Below are 23,090 nucleotides of genomic sequence, written 5' to 3' on the forward strand. Positions count from 1 at the left end.
ACCTTAGAACATGGACTGCTTCAAACCCCTATGCACTATACATGCACTCTTCTATCCACCTGCACACTTGTCATTCACATCTTCAATTCTCCACTATGTATCCTTACACTTCCACCAAACACTCTGTCACTGCTGTTGCACTATTGTAGTGACCCATTCAGCAGTATGTGCTAATACATTCACAGTGCAAAAACTCAAGCACTTATAAGTTCAGTGAGGCAATGTCTTTGCAGAACTGTAATCATTCAGTCAGTACCCAAGTGTTCACCTTCACACTTGTCATTCACATCTTCAATTCCCCAGTCTGTATCTTTACACTTCCAGCAAATACTCTGTCATTGCACTTGCACTGTTGTAGGGACCCATTCAGCGGTATGTACTAATGCATTTACTGCAGTAAAACTCAAGCACTTATATATTCACTTAGACACTCTCCTTACAGTATTCTAATCATTCAGTCAGTACCCAGTACTCATGCAGCGAAGTAGACCTTAGGACATGTACTGCTTCAAACCCCTATACACTATGCATGCAGCCTTCAACCCACCTGCACACTTGTCTTTCACATCTTCAATTCTCCACTCTGTATCCTTACAGTTTCACCAAATACTCTCTCACTGTTGTTGCTCTGTTGTAGTGACCCATTCAGCAGTATTTACTAATCCATTCACTGCGTTAAAACTGAAGCACTTATAAATTTAGTTAGGCACTCTTCTTGCAGAACTGTAATCATTCAGTCAGTACCCAAGTACTTATGCAGTGAAGTAGGCCTTAGGACATGGACTGCTTCAAACCCCAAGATTCTCTGTCCATCACCACCCCCTTTTGAACCGCTTTGTTCGCCATAAGTTGGCAGGGTATGCTCAGACGTGAGTCCCTTGCGCACTTTGTCACTAGATTCAAGCAAGCCGGGCTGAAGAGGGCTAAAATGCCAGAAACTGTTCCTCAGAAGCTTGTTTCAGGTCCAGGGAAGGCATGGCTTGGCAGTTCGGGCTGGACTGTTCCCATGAGGCACAGGGTCAGACTGATTTGCATATGGCCATGTCTGAACTGGGGTGGCAGAGTGGGCTAAAGAACGGTGATGGATTAAACCGAGATTTGTTGACTGGGTTTGAGTGTTTGATTGGTTCAGATGCTCCGTCCATCACCGCCCCCTTTTGTACTGCTTTGTTCACCAAAGGTTGGCATGGTATGCTCAGATGTGAGTCCCTTGCTCATTTGGCCACTGGATTCAAGCAAGCCGGGCTGAAGACGGCTGAAATGCCAGAAAACGGTCCTTGGAAGCTTGTTTCCGGTCCAGGAAAGGCATGGCTTTGCAGTTCGGGCTGGACCGTTCCCATGAGGCACAGGGTCAGACTGATTTGCATATGGCCATGTCTGACCTGGGGTGGCAGAGTGGGCTAACGAACGGTGATGGATTAAACCCAGATCTGTTGACTGGTTGTGAGTGTTTGATTGGTTCAGATGCTCTGTCCATCACCACCCCCTTTTGTACCGCTTTATTCACCAGAAGTTGGCAGGGAATGCTCAGACGTGAGTCCCTTGCTCACTTTGCCACTGGATTCAAGCAAGCCGGGCTGAAGACGGCTGAAATGCCAGAAACCGGTCCTCGGAAGCTTTTTTCCGGTCCAGGGAAGGCATGGCTTGGCAGTTCGGGATGGACTGTTCCCATGAGGCACAGGGTTAGACTGATTTGCATATGGCCATGTCTGAACTGGGGTGGCAGAGTGGGCTAAAGAATGGTGATGGATTAAACTCAGATTTGTTGACAGGGTGTGAGTGTTTGATTGGTTCAGATGCTCCGTCCATCACCACCCCCTTTTGTACTGCAAACCCAGAGAGGCCGCAGAAAGCGAGATACACAATAAGATCAGGTTCCTAACGGATTACCACAATGGACATCGTCACATCAGAAAGACACTAAAGAGACACTGGTACCTCCTGACTAGCAACTCATCACTAGCTGATCAAATGGAGGAATTCCCCCAAATGGGCTTCAGGAGAGCCAAGAATCTCAAACTAATTTTGTGCAAATCAGAATTCAAGGACAAAAGGGCAAAACCAAAGACCAACTTCCTCACCAAACCCTGTGGTTTCTACATCTGCCATGATTTCAAGTTTTTAGTTCAAGTTTTTTTTTATTTTATGATTTGGAACTCGTGAGAGGTCCACATAAAAAGTACAGCTAAAAAACAGTACAGGTATATAAAATCATGCAGTAGTGACAAGGTAAAAAATAACAGACAAGAAATTAATATAAGTTCAAAAAACATTTAAAAAAGTTAAATATTCTAGAACAAAACATTTCATTAGGGGGGCTTAGAATCGCTTCAGTAAATGCATTAACAGATAAGATACCTAGTTTCAAACAAATTGGTCTTATCCACTTACGCCGCAAATATAACAAAGCTGGGCAAATAAACAGAACGTGAAAGAGGTCTTGAATCGAATGGTTACACAAGGTACATATGTTGGAAGAACGATACCATTTGGATAGAAGATTATTCAAGGGTAACATATCTTGTCTTAGCAAGTACCAAAAGCGCCTAATGCCGTGTGGAAGATTCCAAGATGCGTAACACTGCATAGTTTTAAAAACATAGGAATTAATCACCGGCAGACTACTTTTCCTTGATACAATAGAGTCTCTATCCAGCATAAAACTTAACCTCCATGAAGCTGTTTTTAATAATGCCTTTAATTGGCATGAAGAGAGTGAAAACAAAGAAGATTCCTCCAGTCGCAACAAAGAGACCGCCTTTCTAAAGTTTTTTTACGATTGGAGAAAGTTCTTTTAAAGGGCCCAATAATTCTTTTTGAATGAAATGTCTTAGCGTGGAGGGTTCGCCATTAGCTAGGAAGAAGACCCATCTGACTATCCCAGCTAGTCCTTGGACCCAGCTACTTCTTAAGCCAAACTCAAGCCTAAGAGAGGCCACAGAACAAGAGGAATTAACGGAGGATAATTGTCGCAAGAGTCTACCTTCAATAATATGGAGAAAACCCCAGTTACTCACATCAATGAGTTCAGTTCTGTACAGTAATGAGGCGGGGATTTTTGCTCGGAAAGCTTCTAGCAGGAAGGGAAAATGACGTTTTCCTGTGGCTTTATAAAGAGCGTTTAGACCCTTGCCCTGTATCAGAGCTTTACGCTTATTGTTCTCAATATGGGCCTTATCACTCATATTACCGCAAATTATTTTCCCCAAAAATAGGTAAGAATTGACTATTTCCAGCTTTTGGCTACCTAATGTCCATATGAAGCTCCCATGAGCAGATTTTCTCTTCCCCGATATGCACATAACTTTACTTTTAGAGATGTTTATCTGAAGAAAGTGCGCCTCTGTGAAAGTATGTAATGCCTGTAGACGCTTGTTCAATCCTTTGGGTGTCAAATCTAACAATAATATGTCATCGGCATACATTAAACACACAATAGCATTATCCCCCAATACAGGAGCAATTCCACCACTCAAAGTTACAGCTTGAGGAAGATCATGAACATAAAGAGAGAACAATAATGGTGCCAGCAAATAGCCCTGTTTAAGTCCATTGGCCGAGGGAATAGGATCTGACAAACCTCTTTCTCCTCCCAACAATATTCTGCACCAGGTATCCGTATGGAGATCCCGAATTAAATCTAACAGTAAGGGGGGGATACCTAAAAATAATAGTTTCCTCCACAGCAGATGCCGGTAAACCTTATCAAAGGCCGTGGAAAAATCTATAAAGGCAGCATATACCTTTCCACCCCGTACTCTGATGTATTTGTCCATAATCACTTGTAAAGCTGTTAGATTACCCATAGTTCCATGTCCTTTACGGAAACCCGTTTGCTCAAAGGGGAGAATATTGTTCTGGACTACCCATTCAGATAATAATTTCAAAAGGCATTTGCAAAAGACCTTGCCGACAGCATCCAGGAGGGCAATCTGGCGGTAATTTTGAGGCAGAAGTCGATCGCCCTTCTTGAAAAGGGGAACCAAAATACTCCCCTTCCAAGATGGGAGAACAGCCCTATTCAAAAAGCAGAGAGCAAATACAGGGAATAAGATTTTACTCCACTTTGTGCTACTCTGCTTTAAGACAGAAATAGGCAACTCATCTGGGCCCATGGCCCCAGATGTTCGCATTTCACGGATGGCCAACTCAATGGATTTTTCCGAAGGAGGTTCCACATGAGCTAAATGCACCACGTTGTAACTTCCCTGAAGTGAATAATCCCCATTGCTTGCATACAGATTTTTAATATGCTCAACCCAGATTCGTTCCTCTATAGGAATTGGAGAGGGACTCAACCTTGCCCCACAACCCTTACCAATTAAAGACCAAAATGTTCTTACTCGGCCATGAAAGGCTGCCTCTCTCAATTGCATCCAGATTTGGTCTTCCCTCTCCTTACACATTCTAAACTTTAGCCTTTTCCTTCTCCTTTTTAATAAAGCTATTCTGCGAGATCTTTCAGGTATGTTTTTTAAATATTGGTCCCTTACCAATTTATTTATATCTTTATTTAATAAACGAATGGAACTGGGAAGGGGGGCTGGGAGCCTAGTTCTTTTAGGGTGTCTTGCTATAGAGGTCACATTCAACAATAAATCTAAGAAATGATCAATTTCAGAACCATCCCAATTCGGTAGATCAGCTATTGTCGCATCAAGGATAGTATCCAGCCCGCTAAGGGACTTTTTATCCCCAAAACATCTCCCCGATGAACCACCAAAGCTTACCAAATCCCTGCTTAGCGACCATCGGTCAGACATAGGGGGGCAAATCTTTAGTACAATAGCCAGAAGAGAATGATCACTTAATGGAGTTTTCGAGATCTCAAGGTCATTTAGTAACATAAAGGCGGAGTTATCCACATATACATAATCCAAAATAGATTCTCCCTGGTATGAGTCGTGTGTATATTTCGCCGGCGAATCGGAAGGAAGTCTTCCATTCGCCACTATTCCATCCATCTCAAATAGCTCTTCCAAAAGTATTTTCCCTCTTTTGGTGGTTTTAATGTTCGCGGGAAACACGGCTTGGGGTATATGCAGAGATTCTTCCCTCTATTTATTCCTAAATAGGGATAAACTTAAGTTGGAAATTTTGCAGTTAAAATCCCCTACCAAGATTATATTTGAGGACGGCATTTCCTCTCTGGCTTTTTTTGCATAGGAGAAAACTTTCTTTAGAATAGGATTAAAACATACATCAGGAGGGATATACACATTAATCAGAACAATCGGGCTGGGAAATTCCGTATTACCCAGGCTGAATAATGTTACAGCCTGAAATAAATTGCTAGGATCCAGAAAATGAGAAAAGGACCATTTAATCCGATTTAAGAGACAGCAAGCAATACCCCCTCTTGTGTGTCCTCTAGGGGAGGGAGAGGCATTCCCCTCCAGAATAATATAATCACTACCCACAACAAGATTCTTGGTGCTCCATGTCTCTTGTAGACAAATCACAGCAGCTTCAGAGGACAAGAGGAACGCGATTTTATCAGAATTATTCTTTAATCCTGCAGCGTTCCAAGACAGAATTTTAAAATTACTGCTAAACGTCAGGTTGCAATTCCTGACTAACTGTGTGTTTCCTCGTGAGAACGCCTGGAAGCCAATTCCAACGGGAACACTCATCCTCATTCTTGCTGCGTGTTGTGGAAGGAAGGGAAGTAATTTCAGATACGCAGCGTATATTTTTTGAAAAGAATATTTTTAAGTCATTGTAGGCCTCAAATCGTTCTTTCCTACCCAAGGCAGATGGAAAGAGCGGAGCAGAATAGCACGCTCCCTTAGGGGATTTAGCAGGTCTATCTGACAAAAAATTACCCAGAAATGGTGTAACATCTATACCCCTACTCTGAAAAATCTCAGAATGCTGGAGGATTAAATTAACAATGAGTTTAGAATGGAACCTAGCCCTCGTTAAGAAACCTCCCTCTATTTCCAATATGAAGATTAGATCCATGTCTGATGATTGAATTAATTCCAATTTTCCGGACTCCTGGAAACATTTAAGAAGGGCGGTTCTATTCAAGATACAATCTGCTTCAAACAGTGGAAGGAAATTGAGTATAAAAGTATTTACATTTTCCTCTTTTCTAGAATCAGAAGAATTGTTTATAACCTCTACACCTACCACCCTACCAGGAAAGGATTTGGCCAAAGGGTTGAGGACAGACACACTTGAGACCGGGAGGTTATTAGACAATACCCCCAGATGTCTTGACTTACATTCCCCCTTTTCGACTTGTAATTCTCCCGTTATGCCATTACGAACAACAGAGGCTTACTTAGATACTGGTAAAGAAGAGTCTAAAATTGGTGGTATTGTCATTGGGACCAGAGGGGGGAGAGGGGAGGGAACATTAACTACTTTTATATCCCTTAATGTATTTGTTGGGCCGATTGGGGGCTCCATATGGGCCTCTTCTGTGGGCGATATATCTTGTTGGGATTCAAAAAGGAATTTCCTCCGCCTATTTTTTTCAATCCTGCGGATTAACTTCCTTTTATTTCTTCCCTTCTTATTTAATTTCCCAACTTTTGATCTAACAGCTACTTCCAAGCCCGCCTTATCTTCCTTACCACTCTGATGATTGAAGATTGCAAAACACTCTTTCACTGGTTTCACATTCCTATCAGGGGACAGTACAACAATGGGACTATCAGGCTCCACCGCATTCATGTCAGGGGACAGTACAAAACAGTACTGAAAACTGCGCTGATAACTACAAAGGTAAAGAAAGAAGTCCCATAAGAAAAACAACAGCTTCATCAGTTGAACTAAACATCCGCAAGGCAAGACCCACCGGTGCTTCTGGCCCTGACCAGATCCCTATAAAAGCACTGCAAATAGCCCCTAAGGAATGGAGTGGACTACTATACCCCTTATTCAACTATATTTTAGATACAGGCCAGGTCCCAAAATCCTGGCGGGGAAGTATCGTCATCCCCATCCACAAAAAGGGTAGCAAAACCAGTGCCTGCAATTACCGTCAAATTGCTCTTATAGACGCCGTGGGCAAAGTATTTGCTGCTGAAATTCTTCAACGTTTAAAAGAATGGGCTTTCTCATCTGGCCTGATCCCTATGTTCCAAGCAGGATTCAGACCCAACCACGCGGTAACAGACAACATCGCAGTTATCCAGGTCATCCTCGATAAATATGTAATCCAAAAAAACCAGGTTGTCTACGCTGCCTTTATAGATTACTCTACAGCATTCGATCGCGTAGATCGTCCAACGCTGTGGAGGAAACTGAAGAAGCTTGGAATACAGGAACAACTGCTACAATCAATTGTAAGCCTACACACCGATACGTGGTGCCAAGTCCAACTAGGGGGAGAAAAGGGTTACACAGAAAAAATCAAAACTCTAAATGGACTAAAGCAAGGATGCCTTTTAGCCCCAATCCTCTTTTCTCTCTACTTAAGTGACCTGTGCAATTCTCTCCAAACAGGATCCAACCTACCCCCGACAATAGCAAACCAAAAAATTAATGCATTACTATACGCGGACGATATTGTCTTGTTGGACCTCACCCCCTTTGGATTACAAACATCTTTAGATCTGCTGTTTAACTACTCCAAAGAGAACTTTCTAGTCCCAAACATCAAAAAAACAAAAGTGCTCGCCTTCTCTGGGAGGAAGGGAAGCGCAAGATATGTCTGGAACTTAGGAGGAGATAAACTGGAAGAGGTGGCAGACTATCCCTACCTAGGCAGGACACTCTCCAAAAATCTTACTAATGCAAAGCAGATAAGTAATCTACAAAGGAAAACTGATATTCACACTGCGGCCCTTCAGAAACTCTACAGCGCAACAGGCAGTAGGCATTTCTCGTCCCTAATAAATGTCTACAAAACTAAAATACCACCTGTATTATCGTACGCTATGGAGTACATACCTATTAAACAATGGGTTTTCATGGACCGTAAAGAGGGAAAGGTTCTGAGGAAAATTTTGAAAGTATCAGACGCAGTCCCAGTCCAAGCATTAAGACTGGAATTATCTGTTACTAGCTCATACGCTGTAGCCCTAGCAAATGTCATAAGGTGGGCATACCAACTATTGCACGCAAAAGAAAATACCCTAAGGTCGCTGTTGAAAAAAGTAACTTTTGATTCTTTAATGACAAAGCAGACTTTCCAAGAAAACATGACAGAGGCATTCCGCATTGCCAATATTGACGCCAAAATGTTGCTCACCTGGTCACCAGCACAATTAAAATTGTTTTTAAAATGTTTTACCCCAAAAATAAGTTTCGAGATGGACTTTAAGCACTGTAGTAAATTACCTACTTACAAACCGTTTGTCGATACATTAGAATACAAACAGAGCCGATCCTACATCAAATTAACCTTGACCCACGGTACAAGGAGAACAATTGCCATGCTTCGACTGGGTATCCTTCCCGTACTCTCATATACATCAAGATGGCTTCCGGGAGGATCGCCTTTATGTACTTTGTGCGCAGGCGGCGACCAGACTATAGAGCACTTGTTATTAATATGCCCGAACCAGAATGTAACGTTAGCCCGCACAAGATTTCTTGAGCCTATTTATCACTCTAGCAGAACTCAGTCGAAGAAAGACCTTATTAGTCTATGTAAACAACCCCCGAATGAATTCACCTGCTATAATTTGTACAAATTTCTGAAACTGTTTTTAGCACTGTACTGAGAAAATGATAAACTTTTTTACTATGTATATGTTGATTTATATTTGTGGTCCTCGGTTGAGTACCAGTACAAATAAAACTTTTTGACTTTGACTTTGACTTTGGGGACAGTACAACTATAGGACTATCAACCATCACCGCACAGTTGGGAGTGAAATTAGTTGTGCGGGAAGTTATCTTTTCCGCCACTGTAGACGTTGGGTGAATATTAGTAACAGCATCTGTACATTCGGATAGAATTTTATCATTCAGCCCTTCCCCCTCCATAGAGCTTGTTACTATATTAAGGGGAGAAACCTTCTCTGCGCAATTATCCAACAATACTTTTAGGATTTTCGTAACCGTTTTTCTAAAACACAATCGGACCCCCCAACAAACTTTTCAAGTAAAGACAATATAGAAGAGAGTAGGCGTTCCAATGAGATCAGGGAATCAGAAACTGGTTTAACAGAATTTGCAAGGTTCAACATATCTGGGTCTATTATGTTAAGATCAGGGCTCATTGATACACTATTAGAAATAGATTTATTGGAGGGCGTGCTGCTATACAATTGGAGTCCAGAGGGGACAAAATCCGCCGGAGTTTTTACCAAATTAGAATTTCTACAGGACTCATCGGCAATATACCGCTCACAAAGCTCCATATCTAATTCAAAAGATAATGATTTATTACTGCCCTCTCTTTCAGGAGTAGAAGAACTTAAGGAGGATTTACAACAAGACCTTTTAGAGCAATCTTTAGAAGGATGCTCCTTAGAATTCGAGGGTAAATTATGGATTAACACATTCTCACTTTTAAAATTGTTCTCTCGGATGTAAATGAGATTTGATGGACAAGAATCGCTCACTGTTGCGACCTTAGTCTGACCATTAACCTCTTCTTTTTTATTTTCCCCCAGAGTTTTTTCAGGAGAAGCAAAGTCCTTTGGAGCAAGTAGGGCTGGCGTACCTTTACTAATGTCTACCTTATCTTTGGATTTGGGTGACGCCATTGTAATTTTGTTCGAACCACGTTCCCAGAGGCTGAACAGTTGACAATTCCCCTTTAACTGTGTAGTAGGACCTACCTTATTTCTAAGTGGGTTAGATTTAGTTTTAGAGCATGCTCTACCCACCAGGACTCTCCCAGACCTTAACTTTTTAGCAGTCATCCTGGTACAATTATCTAAGTGCTCTAGAATATAGTACAGACCAAATACAACTATTAACAAATCCTATATTATTATAGGAAACTATAAATCCAGTTAGTAAGTAAGCTCAGCTCCAGCGTCCCGCGCGCGTCCCGCTGCGCGTGATGGTTGCACTATTTTTTTTTTATCCTCCCAGGCGCGGGGGCGTTGCCGCTGCGGGAAGAGGCTGCAGGTGTGATGGTTCGCCTCGCAGTCCCGCAGCGGTATGGGCGGGGTCCGGGGTCAAGCAGCTGCCGTGGAGCGGGAGCCGCGACCGGGAGACGGCAAGGCAGAGTCCTTCTGAAGATCCGCTGATGAGAGCGCCCAGTCAGGTCAGCAACGCAAAAGCCCCAGCAAAGAGAAGCACTAGCGCAGCATGTGCTGCGAGATTAAATTCTGAAGCCAGGCGGGGGGCGTTGCCGCTGCGGGAAGAGGCTGCAGGTGTGTTGGTTCGCCTCGCAGTCCCGCAGCGGTGAGGGCGGGGTCCGGGGTCAAGCAGCTGCCGTGGAGCGGGAGCCGCGACCAGGAGACAGCAAGACAGAGTCCCGCTGATGAGAGCGCCCAGGCAGGTCAGCAACACAAAAGCCCCAGCAAAGAGAAGCCTTACATGAACATAATTACGCAGTACTCAAAGAAATTCATTCATTGATATGTGAGATCAAAATCAATAAGCCATTCCTTTGTGGATGGAAGCAGCAGCAGCAGCCGTTGGGGGTAGCCAGATAACAAGCAGAGTGATGGCAGAGTCAAGGATCCAGGTAAAACAGCAATAGAAACAACAGTATTTTGGGCTCACCTCTAGCTGGCTGGCTGGTTGACTTGCTGGCTGGCTGACTGGCTGGCTGGCTGGCGATGAAGGCGCTGAAGGCGGAGAAAGCTGGAGACGGCTAGCTCTCTGCCCTTCTCAAGCCCCACTCTCCGCTGTTTCTCCGCGGATGCTGTGTTGTGCAGCTCGCTCCAATGTGAGGCGAGAGTCAGATGCGAGCCAGAGGCGGGATCAGGGGCGAGCCGCTTTCCACTTTCGGCCGCTTTGCTCCCGGCTTCTTTGGCCCAGCCGTGTGTTTCCCTACTCCGCTCCGCTCCGGGCCCACAACCAGTATCCGCCGAGCAAGAGGAAGGCGGGCGGGAGGATTTCTACAGTCTCTGCGGTCTCTGTGCGGCCTCTATGGGCGGCGGGCGGTGGGCAGCTCGCGGCTCTCGGCTCGTGGATCAACTAACCAGCAACAGCTGCTCTCGGCGACAGACAAAACACGGACTGGCATCAGCCGGCAGGGGGCACGTACAGCCTGTTGTGTCAGGAATGCATGCCATGATTTCAAAGTGTGCAAACTGGGAGCGAATACACAAAAAGAATACCAACATGACTCACACACCACTATCCGTATCATGGATTGGATTACCTGTACGTCGACGTATGTAATCTAAATCATAATCTGCCCCTGCAACAAAATATATATAGGGAGCACCATCAGAGCACTGAAAACAAGAATCATGGAACACTACCGCAATATCAACAAAGAAGAGGTAGGACCACCGCTAACCGAACACTTCCAAGAATTTTATCCACGCAACAAGACCTTCAAATTCTTTGGACTGGAAACAGTTAAACCAGCTTCCAGATATGGAAATCGTGAACTGACCATGAGACGCAGAAAAAGTGAATACATCATGCGTTTCAACGCCACCACTTTTGGACTTAATAAAGATGCAGAGATGCACTATCGGCTATACTAAGAAGGGGGTACCTTGCATGCGAATGCCCTAATGAGAAAGAAGCAACCTATTGACAAGAGCTCAAATCAACAAGCATAGACCTATATTCATTATGCCTGTATTTTTCTATAGCTCCTGTGAATTTTACATCACTTTCGCAATCTAATGTCTCAGGTGAGGTGATTTAATTGGGGACTACCATGGGTATCGATCATCTTTTACTTTATCAGTCTCTTTTTTTGCTACTACCTACGCTCACAGATTCCGTGTCAAATGAAATGTACCCTCACCTGGACCGAATGCTTCAACACACATGATAAGTACTGTTTTTTCCTGGATTGTATCCTTTGTCTCTTCACTCAGATTAGCAGTCTTTTAAAAGAGTGGAATACTATTCCACCGGCTATGCAATTCACTTAGCCAGTCTCTTCGATAATTAATATTAATCCTTCTTCTCTTTGTGACACTGATTCCCCCTTTATCCCAGTGTCGATAGTCAGATTTCCTTTCCATTTCATTTCCTATGACCTTACGCATCATCCCCTGTCACAGTAACTCTTCAGTGTCCTTGAATCTTGGCTTGCGTCAGAATGACTAATCTGTTTCTAACGTCAGAGTATGAGTCAGAATAAATTTGACGGCGGTGAACGGAACCCTTCTTGTTCCAGGACCGCAGATACTGTATACCGACTTTCCATAGGTAAGAAACGAACTCGAACTTCGGCACAAGCCCCAAGGCTCTAAGCGTGTCTAAGACAGTCCTTCAATAAACTAGTAAGTGCTCCCCTTTCAAGTGCAGCTGCAGACCCGGGCCTTTAAACTTTGTTTTCAATTTAAGAGACATCCGTCCATATCAGTTCCAACAGTTGTATACTTCAATTTTCAATTGCTTAATAGTATATTACTCATGTACTACGTACATTCAAGCTCACATGTTCCAATATCGGTTTCAACAGTTTAATGCTTCTCTTTAATTGCTTAATGGATGATGACCAGCCGCCTGAAACTGAACTCAGACAAGACGGAAGTTCTCATCCTGGGCTCCTCGCCCTCCGCCTGGGACGACTCCTGGTGGCCACCCGCCCTGGGCTCTGCACCCAAACTAACAGACCATGCACGCAACCTGGGCTTCATCCTGGACTCCTCCCTCTCCATGACCAGACAAGTCAACGCCGTCTCCTCGTCTTGTTTCAACATCCTGCGCATGCTACGTAAGATCTTCCGGTGGATCCCCACCGAGACCAGGAAGACGGTCACCCAGGCCCTCGTCACCAGCCGTCTGGACTATGGCAACGCCCTCTACGCCGGAACCACCGCCAAGCTCCAGAAGAGACTCCAGTGAATCCAGAACGCCTCAGCAAGACTCATCCTCGACATCCCCAGACGAAGCCACATCTCCAGACACCTGAGAGACCTGCACTGGCTCCCGGTCAACAAGAGAATCACCTTCCGCCCCCTCACCCACGCACACAAAGCCCTGCACAACCAAGGCCCGAGTTACCTCAGAAGCCGCCTCAACTTCTACGCTCCCACACGCCACCTTCGATCGACCAGCCACGCCATCGCCGCTGTCCCCCGCATCCGAAGAGCCACAACAGGAGGAAGATCCTTCTCCCACCTGGCCGCCAAGACTTGAAACTCCCTCCCGACCCACCTCCGCCTGACCCAAGACCACCTCGCCTTCAGGAAGCAGCTCAAGACCTGGCTGTTCGAGCAGTAGCGGACTCCCCCTCCCCAAGCGCCTTGAGACCCTCCGGGTGAGTAGTGCGCTATATAAATGCTATGATTGATTGATTGATTGATTAATAGTATGTTAGTCATGTACCACGTATATTCAGGTTCACATGACGAACATACATGATGTATTTGTTTCAAATGTGTATGCTTTAATACCAGTTCCAACAGCTGTATGCTTTATTTATTTTTCAGTTGCTTAATAGTATGCCAATCATGTACTCGATTTGTATTGAATTTTCCTCCATGCAACATTCAAATAACCACACATTGAACTATCGTAACTCGCCAGATCACTATATCTACCTAATTTTTGAATCAGTATGCTTTAACATTTCTCCTTTATTCCTTTTTCCCTGTTTCTCTCTTTTTCATTTCTCCTTTCCCATTCCCTTTACCCCATTTTGGGCGCATTCCTCCTCTCTTTTCAACTTTTCCCTACTTTTCCTTTTTCTCTCTGTGTATCTCTATTCTGCCCTGGTCTGCTTCCCCACAACTCTTCCCATTTCTATTCTCTATTCTGCCTTATCTCTGCTTTGATACATTGTCCCTCTGTCAAACATCCTCACATCCTCCTCTCCTTCACAACCCCATCAACCTTAAAAAAGCCCACGGCCAATAGGCCACTAGGGTGAAACACGTGTATTCCACAGATATAAAATAAAAACAACGCACGTGAAATTTTCAAAGAACATTCAATTTTCCTTTTTGAACTATTGTTGACAAATTGTGAGGGCACATTTCTCCATTTTTCCTCTACACTCACCCTTACAATGGCTCTTGGGTGAAGCCTTTCGCGAGGAATGTGCCACAACACAATTGGGCCCTGACAATTTTAGCACCTAAGCCCAGAGATTTCCACCCAAACATTTGCCCATAACCACCTTCAAGAGGTGTCTGTACGGGAGTGCCTACTGCGTCAGATTTACAGTACGGACCAACAGGTCTTTAAAATGATTCAGAGATGAGATAGAATTAGGTGAGAGATCAAGTCATTATGCAGGACAATATTCTTTGGGGCTTGTTTACAAGCCCCTTGCTCCACTTTTGCGTTACTTTTTCCATGTTAAAAGTAACGCAAAAGTGGCGCAAGGGACTTATAAATAAGCCCCTTTATTTCTAACACATTTAATCAGAGGTATTGTTTATCTACGCCGCTCTGCTTACCTTCTGTAAACACTGTGGTGGACAGAGTTCACAACTTGAACTCAGCGTTGGTTGTAAACTGCAGACTGTATTACATTCAGCCTTGATTTTTTTATCCAGAGAGTGGACAGCAGTGTTCATATCTTTAAAAGAGAAACAATGTGAGAGAGAGTGAGAGAAATAAAGAGAGAAAAAAGACATTAAAACGGTGAGAGAGAGAAAGTTATAGATGAAGCAATTAATACTGGAGAAAATGTTCGTAGCTCACGTTTTCGACTCCGTTGTGTGTCCAAGCACGTATCAGTTCATCGTGCGCCCTCTAGTTTAGTGATCTGAAAGATAGTAAGAGTTAGTAGTAGTAGAGTATATACAACTGCACAAGTATATTTTTATACTGTATTTCATCAACTTCCACTGTAAGGAGGTGTCTGTGCGCTGTTTTTCTTCCAAACGACCATATCCCATGCACTCCCAACGCATAGCGGTGAGTTCTCAATACTGCGTACCCAGACTGTTGCACCCCATTGACTCCCAGAGACCAGAGGTGAGTGCTTTCTCTTGCGCACTCAGGGGCTGATTTACAAGCTCCTTGCACAACTTTTCCCTTGTTAAAAGTGACACAAAAGTGGTGCAAGGGGCTTCTAAATCTGCCCCTCAGACTGTTGTAACCTATCTATTCTCACTGCTCGGAGGTAATTGTACATTACTACGCAGTGAAGCTGCTGCAACCTACCCACTCTCTCCGTCCTCAGATGGCTCGTTGTTGTTTCGGAAACAAACTTCTTTACTCACTTTGTGCCATTGGAGTGATTCAAAGAGGGTGCACCACGTGTCAAAGCAGCCTTCTCAGACGTTGTTAGGATGGCCACGTATCATCACAGAATGCACAAACATTGAGCTTTGGAGGTGTTTAGGGGGGACGCCAATTTGGGAAACACAACCTGTAAGATAAAAAGGAAGTTAACATTGTGTGTCATTTCTTTATCAAAGGAGAGAGGAAGTGAGCGAGTGACTGAAAAGAATATTCGCAGCTCACCTTTCTGTCACCAGTGTGTTTTTCAACATGTGCCAGGACATAATGCACCGTGAAGCTCTACATCCAAACGATAGTAAAAGAAAGATGTTATGATTGGTAATTGTTACTATCTTAATGTGGAGTAGAATTACATTGCCCTTTCAAACACCTTCCCTCCCACATTTAAAAACAACTATTTGCACGGTTCCAACTTGTTTAATAGGCTTCGATTTTTGAAAAATTACTATAGTAGTAATGTTTTTATCCGGTTGTGAAAGCAAGTGGTGTGAAATTATACATGTGGTTTGGATCATCACAAGAGTCAGACATTTGACCGATTATAAAAACGTTCCTGCTATTCGAAAAAAATATATAAATGCAATAAGATATGGTATATAAGACTGCGTATGCCTAAATCGTTGCGTTGCCTTTTTGTATCCAGTGTGCTCCACGCCATCGACTCCCTCCGATGCGCACCCAGTTCTCATTGCTCACCTTTTCGTGGACAGGACACCTTCTACACCATGCAGTCCTGCTCTGCCACCATGAAGTCAGACATATGGTGCAGAGTCTTGATATCAATATGGGAAAGGACATACTCCTGCACCTATCTTCATCACAGGTTCCTCACCCGCTCAGTCCTTGCGGTACCACTAACTCAGTGAGCAAAGAGGCCACGCACGTAGTGGTGGGCCCCCTACTCAATGGTTTGGGCCTATATGAGGCCTCCGAACCACTGGGACGTGCCATCACAGCGCTTGCGAAGGGAGCAACTCTAAAAGGCGTAGAGCACGTGCGCCCCATCTTTTTTATTGGTAGGGTCACGTGTGTAGTGACGCATGTGCCAGATGGGTGTGGTGTGGGTGTATCCCACACAGGAGGGAGTGTGTGTGTGCCATTCCAATAACTAGACCTGGAACTAAGAAATCAGTACAATGGAAATCTGGACAATGTTGCATTTTTATTTTTTCCTGGAAGCGTAAGCCGATTGGGCTGGCCTGACGTATGCCAGTGCTGCGCGAGGCTCTGAACCATGATTCCGGAGCTATGGTCGTGGTTCAGTCTTGAGCTATATGAGAAATGAAGTGATTTGGGTGTCCGTCTTGTAGTGCTGATGTCACCTGGGTCTTAAACGCAAATGTGTCATTATATCTGGAATTGTTCCACAACATGGCCAACATGGAAAGTACGGGATATCACTGACTCTATATTCATTCATAGTTGCATACATAAAAGATGGTGGACATGATGCATTTCTGTGATTATGATTGTTTGTTGTACATTCAGTGGAGTGTTGTATCTGTAGTAATACAGGGCTGTGAAAGGTTTATGTTGCAGTTGTTGGCACATGAAAGGCAGATAATATATATAGGTATGTGGTCATTCAGATATACTGTTGAACTTGGTGCTGGAAATCAGTGTTCAAGGTTCGGAGTTGCGTCCACATACTGTTATTGTAGAGTAATGACATAATCTACGCATGTCTGAAAATGTGCTGGTAATACGGTGCTCATGTAAATTGCTGATGTAGATTTGGGTTGATTTTGCACTATATAAATATGCTAAAATAAAATTCAAAGGCAGTAATAGCCCACACTTACTGTCAGAGGTAAGATGGTTGTATACGCTATTTATATCACAACATTCTGTGAAAGGGTGTAGGAGCAGCATTTTATAAACATAATAAATATACAGACACAAATAGATAGTTGAAGTGTGTACGGGCACCTGTGCTCGACTCCATTTTACTACGTTGCAGTTGGTAACAAGTAGAATAGTAATCGTGATTCATACAGAGATATTTCATTGTAAATGGTTTATGACTTCTGCTGTACAAAGGTAGGAGCACTACATGTGAAATAATACACAGAAGATTCTATTGTAAAGGATTCATGAGTTGTGTTGCACTAAGGTAGGGTTGGTTTGTGTGGAACCTGCGATGATGTGTGGTTCAGGCAGACCGCACTGCTAAGAATGTCTTTTGGCTACTGAATTTTGCCCTAATAAGGCCACGTGCCGTTTATTTATGGTGCACTGAGTTAGTGGTACGTCTGGTAGTCAGCGTGTTGCCTACTGGACTGCATATTCTGTAATCAAGATTGAAATAAAAGATGAAAAATGTATGGAATACATTGTCCAAATGTGTATGTTTCAGGGACATTATAGTTCAAGTTGTGACCTGTGCTGTTCACAGTATAGACTGCCATTGAGTGTGCTTTTACACTTGCAGCGTGAATTTTGTTTTTCAACTAAGCCTTGAACTGACATCAAAGAAGTTTTTGAAGGAAGGCTACTAAAGGAATATTGTATAAGTTTTGATAGATGTTTTATTTAGTTTGGTACTGCACTCTGCAAATAATGAATGAAGAGTCAATTGAATTTGGCCTGAATACGGCCACATGGTGATGAATCATGGTGCAATGAGGTAGTAGTATCTTTGGGACTGAGCGTGTCCGTAACCTGCAATGATGCGTGTTCGGGACAGGCCGCACTGGGGGTAATGTTTTTTGACTATTGAATTTTCCCTTAAGAAAGTCTCAGGCGAATATTTATGGTGTACTGAGTTAGTGGTACATCTGGTGTTTAGCGGGTGCTCACCCTGCAATGATGCTTGGTCTGAACGGGTTGCACTCAAAGCACTTAATCTTGCATACTGGATTGCATGTACTTTCTCAAAATGGGGACCTATGTCTGGTGGCGATGTTGCAGATTGGGAGCAATTGGTTTCCTTAACCGATTATAGTCTCTTACACAATTTGAATCAGTACTAATCTTGAATTGTGAGCCCTACTGTTCACAGTATAGACCGGAGGAAGCCATCAGGAAGGGGCCACAGCCATGTGGCATTGACTTGAGCTGTATAGAGTTAGTGGTAGGTGTGGCTCTCAGCGTTTATGCAGCCAGTGATGATGCGTGATGTGGGCCAGCCGCACTGGGAGCATTGTTTTTGCCTAGTGAATTCTGTCTTAATAAGGCCATGAGGAGATGATTTGTGATGCAGTGAGTTAGTGGTACCTGAAGAACCCAGCGTGTGTGCACCCTTCGATGATTTGTGGTTCGGGCAGGTCGCACTGGTACAATATCTCTTTCCTACTGGAATGCGTCATGTGCAATCGCCATTCCACCTGAATCGTAAGCCCTCACAATGTAGATCGAAAGCAATAGTCATCACAAGCATCAATAAATTATTTTTGCCATATCCATTAACAAAATCTGAGGACATAAAGTACAGTTATCTCTACCTTAAATAAATCAAGGTTAAATTTCATGCTGTCCGTAGTATAGATTCAAGTTGAATTGAAGTTGTGAACCCTGCTGTCCGCACTGTAGATCGAAGGCAGTACTGAGGACAGATATGGACAAATGATTTTAGTCTCCTATTTTAACAAACGCTAAACACATACAGTACAATTGTCTCTGTATTAAATAAATCAAGGGTGAATTCCCTACTGTCCATAGTGTAGATGCAAAGTGGGATTCAAGTTGTGAACCCTGCTGTCCGCAGTGTAGATCGTGCTCGACACAAACATCGATGAATGCTTTTTTGTCACAGTTAACAAAATCTGAGGACACAGTACAAATGTCTCTGCCCTAAATAAAGGGAGATTGAATTTAATGTTGTATGTAGTGCTGATGCGCCACAGGTATCAAGTGGCAAACTCTGTTGGTTGCAGTGTACATTTAAAGGCAGTAGTTAGTATAGCTATTGAGCAATGTTTTTTGTGGCATCCTTTAACAAAATTGTCTCTGCCTTACATAAATGAATGCTGTCTGTAGTGTATATGGAAACCTGAATTGAAGTTGTGAACCTTGCTGTTCGCAGTGTAGATCTTAGGCTGCACTGCATTATCTGTAATGTACTCCATACATTGACTGTTGCAAACGGAAGTGATGAACTGGTATCAAGTAGTAAACTATGTTGATCGATTTGAAATCAGTACTCAGTACAGATATTGAGGAATGTTTTTTGTTGCATCATTTAACAAAATTGTCTCTGCCTTCCATAAATGAAGGCTATTGTGAATGCTGTCCGTAATGTAGATGGAAAGCTGAATTGAAGTTGTGAACCCTGCTGTACGCAGTGTAGATCAAAGGCAGTAGTTGACACAGCATGGAGGAATGCTTTTTGTCACTTATTTAAACAAAATCTGAAGACACATAGTAGAATTGTCTCTGCATTAAATAAATTAAGGCTGATTTTCCTAGTGTTCATACATAATCTGAGGACATAGTGCAATGGTCTTTGCTTTAAATAAATCGAGACTCAATTCAATGTTGTCTGTAGTGCTTAAGTGCTACTGGTATCAAGTTGTGAACTCTACTGACCGCACTGTTGATCGAAGGTAGGAGTCACCACAGATACCGACGAAGAATTTTTATCACTTATTTTAACAAAGTCTGAGGACATAGAGTATAATTGTCTCTGTCTTACATAAATGAAGGATAACTTCAATGCTGTGCGTAGTGTAGATCCAAAGCTGAATTCAAGTTGTGACCCTGCTGTCCGCAGTGTAGATCGAAGGCAGTAGTCGATACAGACATAGGTCTGCAGTGCTGTTGCACTGAGTTCACAATCGGCCTGTATCGAGGAGGCACTTAGTCATGGCGGCAGCCACGTGGCAGGGTGAGGACCTTCGCTGTGGCAGAGTCTTTTCTCTTTGTAGAAGTGAACCACGCCCAAGGCGTAGGCTAATTATTTTTACTTCTAGGCTAGAGTTGCGCACGTTGGATCAGCAAACTCCACTTCTGCTTCAAGGGGGGGAGACAACACAGGAACATAACTGAGATATTCCCCAGAGTCTGAGATAGTATGGTTGCGTCTACTATGCAGTAAACATGTATCAATGATATATCTACACATGGAGAAGTTTTTAGTTTCTATAGTGAGTTGTGTATAGCATTTCACCGGTAGTCTTGGCATTGTGTAAACTATTGTTGATGTGCGAGTTCCTTCCCTTATACGTAGTTGGTTACCATATCTCTGAACATTGAGATAGTGTGCTGTTGAGGGGATATATTATCTTGGGAAGGCCCGTTGTCCTGTTTTGCGCTGCCTCTGACGTAGTAGAGGGAGTGGGGTGAGGAGGGGTGGCTGTAGTGGTGGTGATGCTGGGTATTACGATTTTGTTGGGTGTCGGAAATGTATATTTAGTACCTCTATCACTTATGGCTCTTTAAATATGGGTATGAGTTGGATGTAATTAACGCAGTACATAGTCAACATCCTTACACTAGTTAAATGTTGATGTTAATTTGTTAGTGGTAAGTGAAACTATTGCTTGTTTTTTTAGGTAGCATTGCAGATTTGGTTTCTTGTTGAAAATATGGAGAAGTGGTCAACATTATAATTAGGAATTGTCTTTTAAAAAACCTTTGAAATTCCATGAAAAAAACATAGGTTTCAGGCAGGTTATAGTTAGGAATTATTATTTAAAAAACCTTTGAAATTCACTGAAGGAATCATAGGTTTCAGGGGTGTAATAGTTAGCTGGACATTTCACTCAAACAACACCATTGAAATTCCTCATTTATAGTTAGTTCTGCTAACTATCACTCGTGCGCCCGCAATGCACTGCTGATGTTGTCACATATTACATCATTCATGACATGGTCAGTGACATCACTAATTACATCACTGATGGCATAATCCGTTTGACATTCTGATACACGTCATCATACACTAGTATAGCCTTTTATCACTCGCTGTAAAATATAGAGTACCGTATTTGAAACCATTGACATACCAATACCAGTTACTACATACCGACCCACTGATTCCTAAGTTTACACACACAACTACCCATTCAACAACAGAATCACTTATACATGCAGTCACTAATTAATAGAACGCTATGAAATGCACTTATACACATATATAGACAATGACACGTCAGCAGTCATCTCATTGGGGTAAGGACTCATCTTACTCACTCATGAAAAAAAATAATCACACTTACATTTACTCACTAACACAATTATACACACAATACCTCATTTATTCAAACATATAGTAAGTCATACTTAATATGTTAAAAAATCCACATTACAATTATACACTCATTCATATAGTTACTCTCACAATCACTGACCCTAACATATACTCATATATATACACCAAGTCTCACATACAATGATTTGTATTTTTTTACTTTGTTGAAGATGTATAACTAAAACATATATTTGGTCACTAAATAAATGCACTCAGTCACCCAAACAACTGTTTCCACATGCACTCATAAACCTATACACCTAGTCAATCAACCATTCACACATCCATGCATAGAGTTACACACAACCCATCCAACCACATACACAAACTCAGTGTCTCATACAAATACTCACCTAACTAATCAATTACTAATATACACACTCTTGTAGTTAGTGACCAGCTGATGCAGCATGTTATACAACAGAGACAGTGATGCACACATTCACATAGTTTAGTTACTAATCTATGTATTAAGTAACACACTTTTAATTACTCACTTATATAGACAGCCAGACAGCTAGTAAATCTTCCATCCAGACAGTTATATATCTACTCAATCTCCAATACAGATTGGTATATATATATAATACATATTTAAATTTCAAACTAAACCACATTCACTGGATGATGTCATCAGTGATGTCATTTGAGATGTCATCATTGATAACCTCAGTGATGTCACAGACCATGTCAGGAGTGATGTAATATGTGACATCATCAGCAGTGCATTGCATAGCAGTAAAATGTCCAGCTAACTATAATGCCCCTGAAACCTATGTTGTTTTCAGTGAATATATATATATTGTGGACGGAATCGGCTGAAATTTTCAGGAAAATGGCACATTTTGTTTCTGAGCAGCCCCCGAAAATTTGGGGGGTTTCCGTCAAGGGGGGGCTGAGAAAAAAGGGGGGTCCCAAAACACGTTTTTCCCATTCATTTTTCCATAGGGCCTTTGGCCTCACTTTTAGCTCGAACGGCTGAATGGATTTACACGAAACTTGGCAAAATTATAGGGACTGTTAGCCCGATGTGCCTTTGCTGGGTCTCAATATATGTGCTCCAGTGGATTTTGAGAAATTAACGTTTAAAAAAACAGATATATCTGTGACAGCGTCCCAGATAGCGCTCCAGATCGCATACTTTTCGCGTAACGGAGCTTTGTGTAGTGAAGCTGATTGGCTCTCCGGTGTCTGTCAACATTCTAAACAGTCCGGTGCGGAGGAGAAAAACGAAGGGGGAATTTAATGAAAGGGGGCAAGGTAGACCCCTCTTGACCCCCTAGGAATGATGTTGGGGTTATTAAAGGGTCCCGTGGGGCAAATAATACAAATTTGATTTTTCGCGGTAGAAGCGCTTCTCGGTTCGCGAACCGGGTCGCAAACTGTTAGCGAATCGTGAATTCGCCATTTTGTGTTTCGATTTAATTAAATTACTAGGTATAAGGGGGTACGGGAGACGTATCCTGACCCCTTAAGTTTTCTGAGGGTGGCTGAGGAGGCTCATATATGTTGATACATGTCTTCCAGCGGCTGTGCGTGAGTGTTTTTTTTGCTTGCTGCGTGACGTCTGTTAACGTTCGATTCGATGGAAATCAGGAACTGTTGACCGCCATTTTGTCACTGCGAGTAAATATTTTGTTAAAAA

The sequence above is a fragment of the Lissotriton vulgaris genome, chromosome 4_1 (genome assembly GCF_964263255.1).
Source record: "Lissotriton vulgaris chromosome 4_1, aLisVul1.2, whole genome shotgun sequence".
Taxonomy (NCBI): domain Eukaryota; kingdom Metazoa; phylum Chordata; class Amphibia; order Caudata; family Salamandridae; genus Lissotriton; species Lissotriton vulgaris.